The 15,856-nt window shown below is 38.2% G+C and overlaps 1 protein-coding gene across 6 annotated transcripts in view; it reads right to left on the reverse strand.

Moving 5' to 3' along the window:
- The window catches only part of LOC127651285 (GRB2-associated-binding protein 1-like), a 149,068-nt gene that overhangs the window by 131,869 nt on the left and 1,343 nt on the right, over nt 1-15,856 (reverse strand). The window lies entirely within an intron of this gene.

The following is a 15,856-nucleotide window of genomic DNA, read 5'->3' on the forward strand; positions in this document are numbered from 1 at the left end:
CACAAGGCAGCTGGGATTCGTTCTCCGCCACCCGGATTGAGGCAAATCACTACGCGTCCACGAGGACTTAAAAAGCACTTTGGGAATTGGACATTGCCTGTGCATGAAATAGGCTCCCTGCATTTGGATGAGGAGCTTGCAAACTGAATTCAGCTTCGTCACAGGTGGTGGATGATAGTTTCACACCCTGTCCATGGTTTAATATATTTGGCGACTTCCAAGATCCATAGTTTTGCAATTTCCCAATATTGTCGATCATGGTCTGTCAATTGAGTGTCACAATAGGCATGTGATATGGATCTTTATAAGATATCTTCGATACATTATAACATCGCCCGATTGCCCAACCCTAGTCCTTTCCTTAAGTCTTTAATCTCCTCATTCCATTCAGAAATCAAAGCATAAAAGTAAAATATTAAAGTATACTCTCCAAAATTAATGGCACTTACAAATTCAATCGATATTGGAATCTGGGCCAACTGCATTCAATTTAATCAATTGACTTCAAAGCTGTATGCACAGCAGTGTGCATGTACAGTGTGTTTGAACAATGCTGTATGAAGTCCAGGAGACATAGAATTATAGAGTTGAGAAAATGAAAGTGGGAGGCTTCCATTTTTAAACTTATCTAGTCTCTGCATGGGAAAGAACGTGACTGAACAAATACCCATGCATATTAAAACACACATCTGTTTACAAACCGATCCTTTGCCAGATGACAATTTGCAAACAGGCTCTGTGTATTTAAGGAGGAACAGTCTTTTCCTGTAAGACTCTCATTGCCGTGCATGCTTTCGTGGTTCACTGCTCAGGCCAAAGGCTAATTTGAGATCAGATGGCCAAACAACAACACTTGCCTAGATATGCAGACGATGAAACATTCACGAATAAAAGCTAATCTAATTTATGGTGAATCAGATGCTGAAGGCTTTGAGAGCCAAGGCCTACTGACCACTTCAGCAGTTATAATTAGCAAAGCTTGTCATGCTCAAAGACGGAGCACTTCAATCAAACAAATAAATAAATACGGATAACACTAGCACGTGACTGCGGCAGGCTCTGGAAGTAGATGTCAAATTGTAAAACAAACACAACTTGAAACACTGACCAAGAGACACATAGGTGCCAGCTGGAAAGATGCATTACATAATTCAAGATCAGATCATGAGCAACCAGGCTAAGTCTATTAAACACTGCAAACACTAGTTAAAACAATAATAAAAGCAAAAGTCAAATGCAACTCTGTTTCCAAAAAGTTTCCCACCAATAAGAAATGCAATTAGTACTTAAAAGTTCTGTGCTCTCATTTCTGGTTTAAACTAATAATGGTGCCCTTGTGAATAATAAAAAACTCTTCAGCTTCACAGCAAAAATAGAAAGGTCAGAGAGCAGGGAGATGCTATGTATGGTTGTGTTTATGTGTGTGTGTTTAAAGGGGCAGGTCTCCTTCTCTGCTCCCAGACAGAGGCTGCCTTTGGAGGCCATCTAGAGAGCAGACTGTGTGAATGAGTTAAGACAGCTGAGGCCTGTTCCCTCACCACTGGAATTCTAAAACACACACCATCCAGCAAATAAAATAAAATCAACCAAGCAACTAATGCTTTTCCAATGTTAAATGTAATGTTCTCACAAGAATCAGCGTACAAGACAACAAACCTGAAACACTAAAGCTGGCTTGTTTACCCACTGCACAGGTTGCATTTTAACAGCCAGAAATGTCTCCAAAAATGTCAGCATCATACCAGCTGTTTCCCATAAGGACTCTGAGGCAATTAGATAGGACATTTTTGTATATAGTACATGAATCTTGTAAGACGCCCCTTTACAATTTGGATGATATGCCGGCTGTAATAAAAAGCTTCCTATAAACTGTAAACCCATTTAGCACTTCAAGTATAATTTTGATTTAGCTACAGTGCTTCCGGAAAGTATTCACAGCGTTTCACTTTTTCCAAATTTGATTATGTTACAGCCTTATTCCAAAATGGATTAAATTAATTATTTTCCTCAAAATTCTACAAACAATACCCCATAATGACAACATGAAAGAAGTTTGTTTGAAATCTTTGCAAATTTATAAAAATAAAAACAACGAAAAAAATAAGATAAAAATCACATGTACCCAAGTATTCACAGCCTTTGCCATGACACTCAAAATTGAACTCAGGTGCATCATGTTTCCACTGATCATCCTTGAGATGTTTCTACAACTTGATTGGAGTCCACCTGTGGTAAATTCAGTTGATTGGACATGATTTGGAAAGGCACACACCTGTCTATATAAGGCCCCACAGTTAACAGTGCATTTCAGAGCACAAACCAAGCCATGAAGTCCAAGAACTGTCTGTAGACCTCTGAGACAAGATTGTATCGAGGAACAGATCTGGGGAAGGGTACAGAAAAATTTCTGCAGCATTGAAGGTCCCAATGAGCACAGTGACCTCCATCATCCATAAATGGAAGTTTGGAACCACCAGGACTCTTCCTAGAGCTGGCCGCCCGGACAAGCTGAGCGATCGGGGAGAAGGGCCTTAGTCAGGGAGGTGACCAAGAACCCAATGGTCACTCTGAAAGAGCTCCAGCGTTTCTCTGTGGAGAGAGGAGAACGTTCCAGCAGAACAACCATCTTTGCAGCACTCCACCAATCAGGCCTGTATGGTAGAGTGGCCAGACGGAAGCCACTCCTCTGTAGCCGTCTGGAGTTTGCCAAAAGGCACCTGAAGGACTCTCAGATCATGAGAAACAATATTCTCTGGTCTGATGAAACAAAGATTGAATACTTTGGCCTGAATGGCAAGCATCATGTCTGGAGGAAACCAGGCACCGCTCATCACCTGGCCAATACCATTCCTACATTGAAGCATGGTGGTGGCAGCATCATGCTGTGAGGATGTTTTTCAGCAGCAGGAACTGGGAGACTAGTCAGGATCGAGGGAAAGATGAATGCAGAATTATACAGAGACAGCCTTGATGAAAACCTGCTCCAGAGCGCTCTGGACCTCAGACTGGTGCGAAGGTTCATCTTCCAACAGGACAACAACCAAGCACACAGCCAAGATAACAAAAGTGTGGCTACGGGACAACTCTGTGAATCTCCTTGAGTGGCCCAGCTAGAGCCCAGACTTGAACCCGATTGAACATCTCTGGAGAGATCTGAAAATGGCTGTGCACCGATGCTCCCCATCCAACCTGATGGAACTTGAGAGGTCCTGCAAAGAAGAATGGGAGAAACTGCCCAAAAATAGGTGTCCCAAGCTTGTAGCATCATCCTCAAAAAGACTTGAGGCTGTAATTGGTGCCAAAGGTGCTTCAACAAAGTATTGAGCAAAGGATGTGAATTCTTATGTACATGTGATTTTTTTTTTTTGTATTGATATTTTTTATAAATTTGCAAAGATTTCAAACAAACTTCTTTCACGTTGTCATTATGGGGTATTGTTTGTAGAATTTTGAGGAAAATAATTAATTTAATCCATTTTGGAATAAGGCTGTAACGTAACAACAAAATGTGGAAAAAGTGAAGCGCTGTGAATACTTTCCAGATGCAGTGTATGTATACATTTAATAAATCCAGTGGAAATGCTTTAATTAAAACTTGTGCAAAATCTTCTGGCATTTTCCAGTAGATGTTTTTGTAATAATAGCATTAAATGGGCAGATTGAATTTATATCAAGCTTTATTGACAAGATAAATATAAGTGTACATTGCCAATGCATTATTAGGCACTATACATACAACAAATTGAAAGCTGAAGTTCATTTTGCTGACATTTTAAATCTCAAATCCATTTCAAAATAAAATAAAATTCTGGCTGCTGCTCAGTCTCTTTCGCACACATGCTGAGTCTGTCTTGTGCGTTTGTTTGTTTTTTTTCAAAACTGGTTCAGGTGAAAGAGAGCGTTTTTTAGGCAATGCAAAGAGATACAGCAGCATGCCAATATCTCTCCCACACCTCGCAGGTGGGGTCTATATTATCCAGACATTAAATCCACTCTAATGTTTATTATACCTGGGTAATGCATTGCGCGTAATTAGGGCTGGGCGATATGGCCAAAATTGTTATCACGACACACTTTTTCATATTGTTCGATATCGATATTTATCACAATATACATTTACACATTGCACTTTCTTTTTTTTTTAATTCAAAGTAAAAAAAAAATATATATATATACTAAAAATAGTCTCTACAAAACGGCACATGGGGTCCAGAGATGGCCAAAGCAGTGGGGTCTGCGGGATCTTTTACCAATTTTACCATTTATCAATTTAAAATGAATGTTAGAAGATCATCTGTTTGTTCTGAAAGCATAGTGACAGCAGTCCAGTATTTGTTGGAATATTTTTACATTAAAATGAAATATGTTTTATATTTCTTTAGATTCAGATACCCAAGTATGGGGCATAGAAGCCCGTGTGACTGTGGAATGATGCTGAATGTGGGTTCACGGGTTGTCCTGAGAGAAAATTTAGAAAGCTTTTTTTTTTTTTATTAAAAAACATTTGTATATTTTCATTAAAGTGAAAGACTAGTCTACCAACTGGTAATTTTAGTCTTTCCTTACCCATTCCAGACATCTAAGAAATATTCACAAAATCAGAATAGAAATCGATTTGTTTATTTGAATTGTTTATTCGATTTGTTTATCATTAAAGGCTTGTAACTGATTAATAAAGATACATTTAGAAGGGAAAACCTTATGGTCTAAAAGGTGCTTTGAAACCCCGTTAACTCCTGCAACGCTTCATGTCTACACACATGCAGGAAAAGAGGCAACACGTGCGGAGCGTGACAGGGCAGATATTTAAGATTACAGCGCAGAAAGATCAGAGCTGTTGTCCACATATCTGTTGTTCTGTCGCGCTCTTCACTAGAAACGATGAGAGGGCGCAACCGTTGTCATGAAGTCTTGCAGTGCGGATGGAATCAATCCAGTGTCTGACGTAACTTAATTGTTAGCAAGGCAGCTAGCATTAGCAAGTTCATCCAGTCTGACCCTACGTTACCACTGGCGCATTGTGAGCGAAGCTGAGTGTGTTTTCAATTAATTCCTATTAGGGTTGCAGCGGTATACCGGTTTCACGGTATACCACGGTTTGAAAATTAACGGTTATCATACCATGTACATTTGCTTATCTACAGTATTGAGAAAAAAATGCAACCGGATGGAGAATCTCACATGCGCATCTCCTTTCCTCCTTGTCTGCCTGTCAGACTCGTCAACTTGCGACGCATGCACGCACGCGCAGCAGAGAAAATGTCTGAGAGAAGCGAGGCGAGGGGGTCTGACATGAGTGTGCGTGTGAGTTAAAGCAGTGTTTCTCAACTGGTCTATTCGGACTGGGTCGTGGACAGCAGGGAAAGAGCAATGCCATGGTTCTCCCATTGAAGATATTTTGGTGGCCGCCCAAGTGATCGACTATTTAGGACTGCCGACGTAGATTTAATGATAATCTCGCTAACAGCTAAAGCAGACATGGGCAACATGAATCAGGCCCTAAACATGGTTTAATGTGGCCGGCGGCTCATTTATCGTAAAAGTGTTTTAAAAAATATAATTAATCTGTAATGGATATCATGAACATGGGCTTGGGATTACTTTAGTAAACCTTTGTTTGTCAACACCATTCACCACTGCATCCACAGATGCAGGTTAAGAATTTACTATGCAAAGCAGAAGCCCTACATCAACAATGTCCAGAAGCGCTGCCAACTTCTCTGGGCACGGTCTCATCTTAGATGGAAAGTGCGTCCACATTTCAAATCGTTTTTGAAAAACACAGCCATCATGTTCTCTGGGACAAAGAGGAAAAGGATCATCCAAGCTGTTATCAGCATCAGGTCCAAAAGCCAGTGTCTGTATGGGCCAGGGGTGTGTCAGTGCCCATAGCATGGATAACTCGCACATCTGTGAGAACATCATAAATGCAGACAGATATGTACAAACTTTGGAGCAACATATATTGCCATCCAGCACAGTCTTTTCCAGGGACATCGCTGCATTTTCCAGCAGGACAACTTCAAACCACAAACTGCCCGGTTACAAGTGCATGGCTGTGTAAGCAGAGAGTGTAGGTGCTTGATTGGCCTCCCTGCAGTCCTGACCTGTCTCCAATTGAGAATGTGTGGTGCATTATTAAGCACACCATCCAGAAATGAAGACCTCGTACAACTGTGCAGCTAAAGACCTACATAACGAATGATTGGGAAAAAATTCAAATTTCTAAACTTAAACTTGTGTCTTCAATGCCCAAATGCTTAATGCGTGTTATTAGAAGGAATGGTGATGTTTCACAGTGGTAAATACTCGACTATCCCAACTTTTTGGAGCATGTTGCAATCATCTGATTTGAAATTACTTTACTTTTTTTTTTAAACTGAAATTCACAAGGAAAGACATCATATAATGTGTAGTTGTAGTGCTTTTAATATAGCAAAAGGTAAATATAATTTACAAAATCAGTCCTTTCTGTTTTTATTAGCAATTTTCATACGGTCCCAACTTTTTCAGAATTGGGGTTGTAATATTAGCCACTCCATGGCTCCTCCAAAAATCCAGACAGACCTAGTATTTGTACTTTTCCCATTTCATGAAAAATTTCAATTACATCCTCTCTAAAACCCATTCAACAAATAATCACAGCCATTATTACAAAGAGATGTGCATGCTTTTTATATCCCAAGACCTTGATATAACTGAAATGCACTTTACTAAATCAATGTTTATATAAGCCCTTATTTTTCTTTTCAAAATTGCTTAGTGCATCAAGTGTAAAAATAAAAAAATTAAAAATCTATTCAGATTATAATTACAACAGCTAGCGATGGACATTATTTTATCAGCACCACTATTGCATAGTACTGTCTACCTTCTGAAGATTCTCTGACAAAGATATGACACTATCAAATGCAGAACAAACCAAGCTAAGTTTGACAGTGAATACCTATAGTGGTTAGGAGAGTAGCACCATCCATCCATCCATCCATCGTCAACCGCTTATCCTGTGTACAGGGTCGCGGGGGGCTGGAGCCTATCCCAGCTAACATTGGGCGAAAGGCGGGGGACACCCTGGACAGGTCGCCAGTGGAGAGTAGCACATTAACGTAAAAGTTCTTATTTGTTACTGTTAATAACTGATAGCAGAGGCAATCACTTTCAGGGACCTTCTCAGCCCTGACAGAACTACTCTGGACACAAATGACCAGTCAGGCAGGGAGGGAGACCGGTATGAAGAGGGGGAGGGGGAAAGAGTTAGAGGGAGACAGAGGAATGAGCAAAAATGTCTGCACCAGCACCTAGCTAAGCAGATAACCCCAGCCACAAACACTGTTTGTTTCTGTTCTCTGTGCATGTTTGTTTCAGCAATGAGTTGTGTGATTATGTTTCCCACCACCTAAGCAGAATTAAAGAATACTTACTAAAATAAATAATTCAATCACTATGTAAAAAAATACATAAAATAAAAAAAGATTTTGTTCTTCGGAGCGCTCCAATGAATTTAGAGCTGCAAGCTGTTAAAATGCAAATGCATGCTTGTAGGCAGTGAGTGAGGGTAGCCATAGCACTGCATGGGTAATGGCTTTCTGACTAATGGTGCGTTCATAGTGCATTCAGACCAGAGGCGTCGAGAGCGTCAAATCGACCGGAAGTTATTCATTTTCTATGGCAGCCAGCATCTCTCAGTGACGAGAAGCGGCGCAGCTATGAGTAGCGTGTCTTGGGCGGTGTGGGCATCAGAGGAAAGTTCAAGTGCGGGCAACATTATGGTAATGAGCTTTGATGTGCTTCGCTCTAGCGAAGTCTAGAGAACACAACAGTGTAAACTTAGTTCCCACCAAACATTAGTTCCAAAGACAAAATATATTGCCCGTAATATATGATCTGTCCCTTTTTGCTTACAGTAATATAAATAAAAACAAAAAACGATGCGTGGACAAAGGTGTCTGAAATATTTGGTGTGCAAGGTGAGATGATGAAGTGGATATTATGGTTTATATAATATTATATAATAATATATTAAAAGATTTCATGAGGATATACGGTACTTGTGATATGTCTGCAAAAGGATACCGATGTCTGGCCCCTTTAAATATAGTTCACAAAACCAAGCATTCTGAACGAATGTTGCCACCTATTTCATCTACGTAAGAGCGTCCATGAATCTTCGATAGCGTTGTTGGCAGGGCAGCCAGAGCAAATTTTTACGCTCTCACCGAATCTGGTCTGAATGCACGGTAACTGGGCTTTGTAAGTGGTTAGAGCACCTAGTAGCTTGCTATGCTGCATTAAAAGAAAAGGGTAGAGGGTGTTCTTAATTAGATCACTAGAGTCCCAAGATTCATGCATTTTCCCCTCGGGCTCTTTATGCTCTGTTTTGCCCCAATCTCCCAATTTCTAGACACTTGTTGCACAGTGGAAATCCACACTGTGTGCAACCATAAACAATAATTTCACAATCTTAGACACAAATGTGGTGGCAGGGGCGTGGTCGATCATCGTCTGGAGAGAGAGAAAGCGATAAGGGTGCACACACCTGAGCGCTATAATGTCTAACACCTGTTTCTGATTGCGGTAAGCACTAGTAAGATTGATATAAGGAGGAAACACCCCAGAGGCGAGGAGAGAGAGGCACGCTTAAAGTGCCAAAGTTCGCTGTTTATGTTGAAGCTGAAAAGCTATTTTTGGAGTGATGCATTATTAAGACCAACCTTTTGAGTTGAAGCTTCATGTTTCCCGTTTCCTCCTTTCACCCCACAACGAACCCCATTACAATAAGCTACCACAAAACCGAACCAAAAAGCAACAGTTACAGACCTCTACATTTCTGCAGTTGGGACATTTCAATCAATACAATTGTCATACTAAGATTTGAAGCTGCCATCCAAATGTGCTGTAGTATTAAACAATGATAAAAGTTAACTTTACACTGAGCAAATGATTACAATTTACAATTAAAATTACAATTTTGCAAGTAGAACCCTGGGTTAGAATTCATATCGTTAAAATGACAAAATCAAAAAGTTGAGGTAAAATATGATACAATGGTCTCAATAACAGAAGTGAGGATTAACACTCGCAAGACTTCAATGCGAACTGCCACATTACTGTACCATACATGTGTTCCCAACTTAATTTGGCTGTTTCACAATCAGTCTCTACAAGCAGGGTGTGAAAGAGGAAGTTGACAAAAAAAATAGAGGATGAGTGCCAATGGAAAATGCTAAGACACTTAAAATGAGCCCACCGGCACATTTCTAACTACGTCATGGTCCAGTTTGAGCAATATGGTGTGGTTATTAGGAGAAGTAATAGTATATGATGTTCTAATGCCACAAGTCAAATAGGGCTGAAATGATTAGTCGACAACAAAAAATTAGTCATCGAATAGCCGTCTGATTTCATTTAACACAACATGAGATCTTTTGAAAAGATAACGTTGATGTGGGAGAGCAGCAATTCAGCTCGCAATTGACTGAGGATAGGAAGAAAGAACAGCTCACAGTCCAGATGCACTCTAAACTTTCCAAGCAGATTAAGGTGATATAGATCGCAGAGAATTATAATACAAAAATGCAAAATAAGTAAATACAGAAGCAGTGTCGTCGTGAAATAAAGCAGAGCCATACCTGGTGATCCGATTGAGCAAAACTGGCCTGTCAGAGCGTCTAAAAGGAAACACTGCGCTGATATATACTGTATTTAATGCATCCTTTATTTAAGTTCAAATAATAAGGAAGTGGGCTGAATAAATAAGCAAAAACTCTGAAACTGGCATTTGTCTGTGCGGTCAGAGTCGTGAGAGCCGCTTATGAGTCGTGAGAGTTTCAAAATTCTCCCGGCTGATACACTGTCTCGTGCGGAAACACTCATCACTTGCTGCAGATAGATTTAGTTTCTAGTGATTGCTCGTGACAGTGAATTCTAATATGAGTGTCACGTGTGTATCTTATGGTAAAGAAAATTGGTGATAAGCAGCTCTATAAAGAAGAAATCATTTTTATTTTGTGAGTTAAAGATGGATCGAAATCAATTGAACAAATAGGCAAAAGGGTGTAGTCTTAGCCCATTATACGATGCAAATTGTTTTATTTTTTTTTATTTGTCTTTTTTGGTTTGTTTTCCAATATAAATTTCTAAAACTCCATATGTATATTTACTTTAGCAGCTATACTGCAGAAGAAAACATTGTTATTGGAGAATTTGGAATACAATATTTAATTAATTTTTAATTAAGTAATTAAAATATCGGAAAATCCTTAAAACAAGATACATTTACACGAGAAGCAATATATAAGTTAATTAGACTTGCTTTTAGAGCATTTAGGTTGAATAGGAGTACATTTGTTCTTTACTGCACTGGCAGAAGTATTGAAGAAATACACATTAAAATACACTTATATTCAATTTATATTCTCTTAAAGCAAGTCTAAATATCTTATATGTTGCTTCTCAAGTAAATGTATCTTGTTTTAAGGGTTTTTAGACAATTTTAAATGGAAAACAAGACAAAAACTTAACAATACGATTTTTTGCAGTGAAATTTTTATTAATTAAGTTTTCCCCCTTTAATTCAATGAATGTCATTTAGAGGTATTTATAAAAGATGATTTTGTCCTCTTTATTGTTAGGAAGCACATTTAATACAAACTTTTAAGTCTGGCACAAGTTGAATAATCAGTTAAAAGCTAATAATTAATCGTTGCAATAATCGCCCAAATAGTCGAATAATCATTTGATTAATCGATTATAAAAATGTTTGTTAGTTGCAGCCCTTAAGTCAAATGACTCACAAAAGGCTGGTTTACATGAACACCAGAAAGCCATTTATAGAGAGAAAGCTGCTTAAGATACATAAGTGGGATTTGTGTTTACATGCACTGTGCTAGTGGGCTTAATCTTTACCCCCACACACTGAACATGCGCCATGGGTCAGTAAGTAGATTACTTCCCAACTTTCACAGCAAAAGGGATATAACATTATCATCTCCCATATTTTAAAATTCCACAGCGTACTTGAATACATTGTATACATGAAAATAAGGAACAGTAGTCGATATTTTAAATTGGTGTGTTCTAGTTGATTGTGTGTGTGTGTGTGTGTGTGTGTGTGTGTGTGGCTGTTTAGCTATAGTTTGGCCAACGCGCTACATCCGGTGATGGTCCTTTAGTTTTTCAGTCTTTCCACACACATGCGCACTCTTCACGTGCATTTGCATGGCCACATAAATCTAGTTTAAGCATCTTTCTCTTAATCCCTTATGTGTCATAAGGAAAATACCATTCACATTTATATGATGTTTATGGATACTGCTTTCTGGAAAAAGTTGTTTTCTTAAGTGCATGTAAATGGTGTCATAGAAACGTCTAAAAAAACAAGACATTCTACACTCTTAAGGCTGATTTATCCTTTTGCATTGAACCTATGCCAAAGGCTATGCATAGCTACAATGCTTACGGCGCAGGCTACGGCATAACGTGACGTGCACCTCTTAAATTTGTAAGTGTACGTTGCGTCAATGTAGACGTCAACAGCTGCGATTAGTCCACTATGTTACCAGAGACCGCCCCCAGTATGACAAGAAATTATCTGAGGTAGCATTGCATCATATTTTCTACAAGATGATTTTATCTATGCATCTTTATCCACTGATCAGTGATCGTGTCACATTGTGTTTGGACCCGTTTGGTTTTTTTGTGAGTATCTGCTGGTTTTTTATTCTGTTTTATTTGAACAAGCAAAAACACAACAAGAGACACATCTGTTTACAACTAATAAACTATGTGATTTTTTTCTCGGGTCTTTTACTCTCTATATATCAGGTATGTGAGTGAAATAATGCTTGCCTTATTCTAATCCAGACCTTTCTGATCTGTATTATGTTTTGACCATATGTTTGAATGTATGGTGTGAAATAAATAATCATATTTCATAAATTATGACAAGGGAACACTTCCAATTTGTCAGCAGATTAAAAAGCAACTGTTAAGAGTTGGTAAAGATTTTAAGCTTAAGAACGGCACCCATTGTGTGTTGGTCAAGCAAGCAGTTATTGATTAATTTGATAATTTTTTTTCAGCACAGAACAAAGTGTGCCAAAATATTTATTATTCAAGCGATTCAAAAGCAAGCATACAGTCTAGTACTGATTTATTGTCACTCTTCATGGCAGGCAACATGTATAATTAATAATATGTACCTAAATAGAACAAAAACATATTTTGAACAACTTGTTTTTAATGCTTCAACCATTTAATAAATACTTGTGAATCCGCAAATACCATTGCATTGCATTAGGCATTTTTGTCTCAAAACAATGGTATTTTGGCTGTGTACTCACAAAACGACTCATACACACGAACGCAGAACTATAAAAGCAAACCAACGCGTTGGCCACTACACAGACCATACACTGTAGGTTCGATGCAGAAGTAAAAAATAAGCCTTTAAATGCATTAATCACAACAATAAAAAAAGGTTTGGGTTTATGCACCGTACTCATCCCTCTTTTTATACCCTGGCTGCCCCTTTTTCCTTTTCATCTACTTATGCTTTCCTAGCTAGTTACCTGTCAGAGAGAGCCCGTAGAAAAGCACTGATTGTGCACTTTAAGCCTTAAATAATCTTCTCTTGAACTGTTGCCAAACCATCAAGAACAAAACAGACTTTTGACCCTGTGCCACTAAAAGCTCTACTCTACACTGCTAGAGGATCCAAAGCATGCTGCAGTGAACTTCTCAAATGAATCAGCTGATTTGGTATCAGTGTGCTTTGGTCCTTACAATGGTGCGATTAAGAACACTTAATACACAAACTAAGAATTGTTCGGCAAACTTATTGCAAAGAGCTAGACAGAACTCCAGGTCAATCTGCATGTAAAACTATTGTGTCATCTCCACCATTATGGTATTAAAGAAATATGTTCAAAGCACATAACCATGTTTCTATGCGGTTTAAACACAAATGACAGTTTTCAGCTTACTATTGAAAACTGAGTCTTTCTAGTTTTGAGAATGTAAGATGCATGTCATTTTTTTATGTTTCAAGGCTTAAGAGGAGCTCAATTTAATTTAGATACAACACAGCACAGCATGAGGGCCCACTCGCCAGTACACAGCATGCCTCTCACAGCTACCATTAAAAAAAACTATGGATTTTGAATGAGACATTTTTGGAGAACATCTACAAGTGACAGCCATTGCAGCAGATAAAAATTACAGGGTCTGAAGAGATCTGAAATTTCCCAGTGTTCTCCAAGACACTTTGAAATATACACCTTAAATTAGATTAAAATACCTTATGCTGATAAAAGCATGCATCTTGTACAGATGTACAATGTGTAAATAGGCCTGTACACATGGTATGGACTCTGTTGAGGAAGGAGCATTTTAGTTATTAGCCACTCAGCTGCAGTAAAGATAGTTTGGTACTAATCCACCAATTTTAAAGCACTACATGTGATACTTTGAGACCACTCAACCTCTATGCTCCAGGAAAGAGGTAAAGAATGGCCACTGATTTTGAGAGGACAGACTTCAAGAATTCAGTTAACCCATACTCATGACAACTCACTGCACAAAGAAAGGTGGGACAAAGGAAAGGAAGTTTCTCGGTTCATTCTAAGGGCCAAACTAAGGGCAAAAGCCCTTGCCACTAGAACAAAACCAAAGTCTATTTAGCAAGTCAGTTCACTCTGCGGCCATCTTTTGGAATGCTCATGAGGAGCTATTTTTCAAGGTAAACAACAGCAGCTCATATCTACTTGAGTGGGAAGACTGAAATCTCTAAAACAGTTTATCAAGATTCCATTTAAAGAAAGTTTTCAAACCAGCAGTAAAATCTGACTATGCTGGTGCCATAAATTGTGCTTCTTTAACTCAGATTACGCAATAAAAAAAAAAATGCCCCGGCTTGTATAGCTAATGCGCATGTGTGTTCTCAAGTTGTTTGACAGGCAATGTCTGAAATCTAAAAGATGATTGTCTCTTTTACCTGTAAGGCGGGACTTCCTTTCTACATCTGTTGACCATTGAGCGTTCCAATTTCTCCCATTTGTTTTAATAGAAGTGACCAGTATCTGCTAAAAAAGTATCTGCTTAAACATCACTCAAGCAAAAGGAACTCTATAAATTACTTCTAAGAATGCACTGTGATACTATAAAGCCCTGCATTCTTGCTTGAATCTAATCTTATTATAACATTGTGTGGATGAGCTCAGTAATCATTTTAATTAGATTTAGAGCCATGATACACAGTGTCCATCACATTCAACAGACTTTACTTAGGACACCCTATAGTGTGTGCCAGTGTGTTCTTGTCACTCAAAACTAAGCAATTTCATGCATCAGCTACAAGGACAGATGTACAATAATCATATCAGTCTTGCTAATCAAACAATCCATCTAAACAACTGCAAAATATTCAAAATCTTTTGCCACATACTTTGCTCAGTCAGTCTAAAACGTGTTGTTGATTAGGGAAGGAGATAAAACCGTGAATTCAACAGCAATATTCCTAGCAGATCACCACTAAATCAAAGGAATTCAATAAAAAAGCATCATATCAGCCTAGAAGAGATTTCTTACATGTTTGGTTGGAGCTTGATAGCAGGCAGAGCTGTGAGTGAGTGATTACATTACAGATTATTGGTGTATATTACCACTAAGAGGAAGGGAAGACCCCATGGTACACATACAATGTGTGAAAGACTAAATGCATTGACTCATCCCATATAGACAGAATGGAGATTTGTGTTCTGTTGTCTTGGAAATCAAAGTATCAAAAGCATTTCATAGAATTAAGTGAAAAAATATTTTAAAAGCATTATGGCACACAATGTTTTTGAATGCAAAACTAAAGAAAGCAAGGCATAAGACAATGAATAGAGTAATCATCAGAAAGCTAATTTCTTTAGTCAAATTATTAATAATATTACCATTTAAATATGTTTAATCGTTGTATGGAAATATAAGCCAGCCAGAACTACACATTGGACACTGCATTATGATCTAGAACTCGAACCCTACACATGTTTATAAAAAATTAAACATTCGCTTTTGGATTAAAACATTAAAAATAACATTTAAACATGGTCATGTCTAAATGGAAACTATGATGGGGATACATTGCCTCCCTAGATTTTGTTTGTCAGAAGGCAAAACCCCTGGTGTGCAATACTTAGCTGTCTATATATATATATATATATATATATATATATATATATTTATTTATTTAACATATCCTACCTCTTCTACACATTACAATCCCTTGCACATCAATGCATATCTGTATATAACAGATTTGTATTTGTACATACATTGTACTTTTTGTCTTATTGTGTATTTTTATATATATTTTATATTCACTTATTTGTATACTATTTTGTATTATCTGTCTTGTTGTTGTATTGTTTGTGCACTGGAAGCTTCTGTCACCAATCAAAACAAATACCTTGTATGTGTAAGCGTACTGTGCAATAAAGCTCATTCTGAATCGACGAAGAAAACCTATTGCCCACCCTAAAGCCAAAGTGCCCCTCCAAAAATTATATCCAATTACCGGTGTTCTGACAATCTGTGCCACCTGCTCAGGATGTGCTACAAACAGTAAAAAAAACCAGTGATTTGTGAAGTTAAAACATGGGTAGCACAAGTCAGGGCCACGAGAGAACCTGTGGGTATGTACTAAAACAGCATGAAATGTGTTAAAAACCTAGGTAGCACATCTTGTCAGGCAGATAATTCCTATCAGGATGTGCTACCAGCAGAACTATCAGATAGTGTAATATGGTGTGGGGCTGTACTAACCCAAACCCAATCCCTAAAACTATGCGAATATAGCCTTGGCAACACATCC

Source organism: Xyrauchen texanus, chromosome 11, assembly GCF_025860055.1.
Source record: "Xyrauchen texanus isolate HMW12.3.18 chromosome 11, RBS_HiC_50CHRs, whole genome shotgun sequence".
NCBI lineage: Eukaryota > Metazoa > Chordata > Actinopteri > Cypriniformes > Catostomidae > Xyrauchen > Xyrauchen texanus.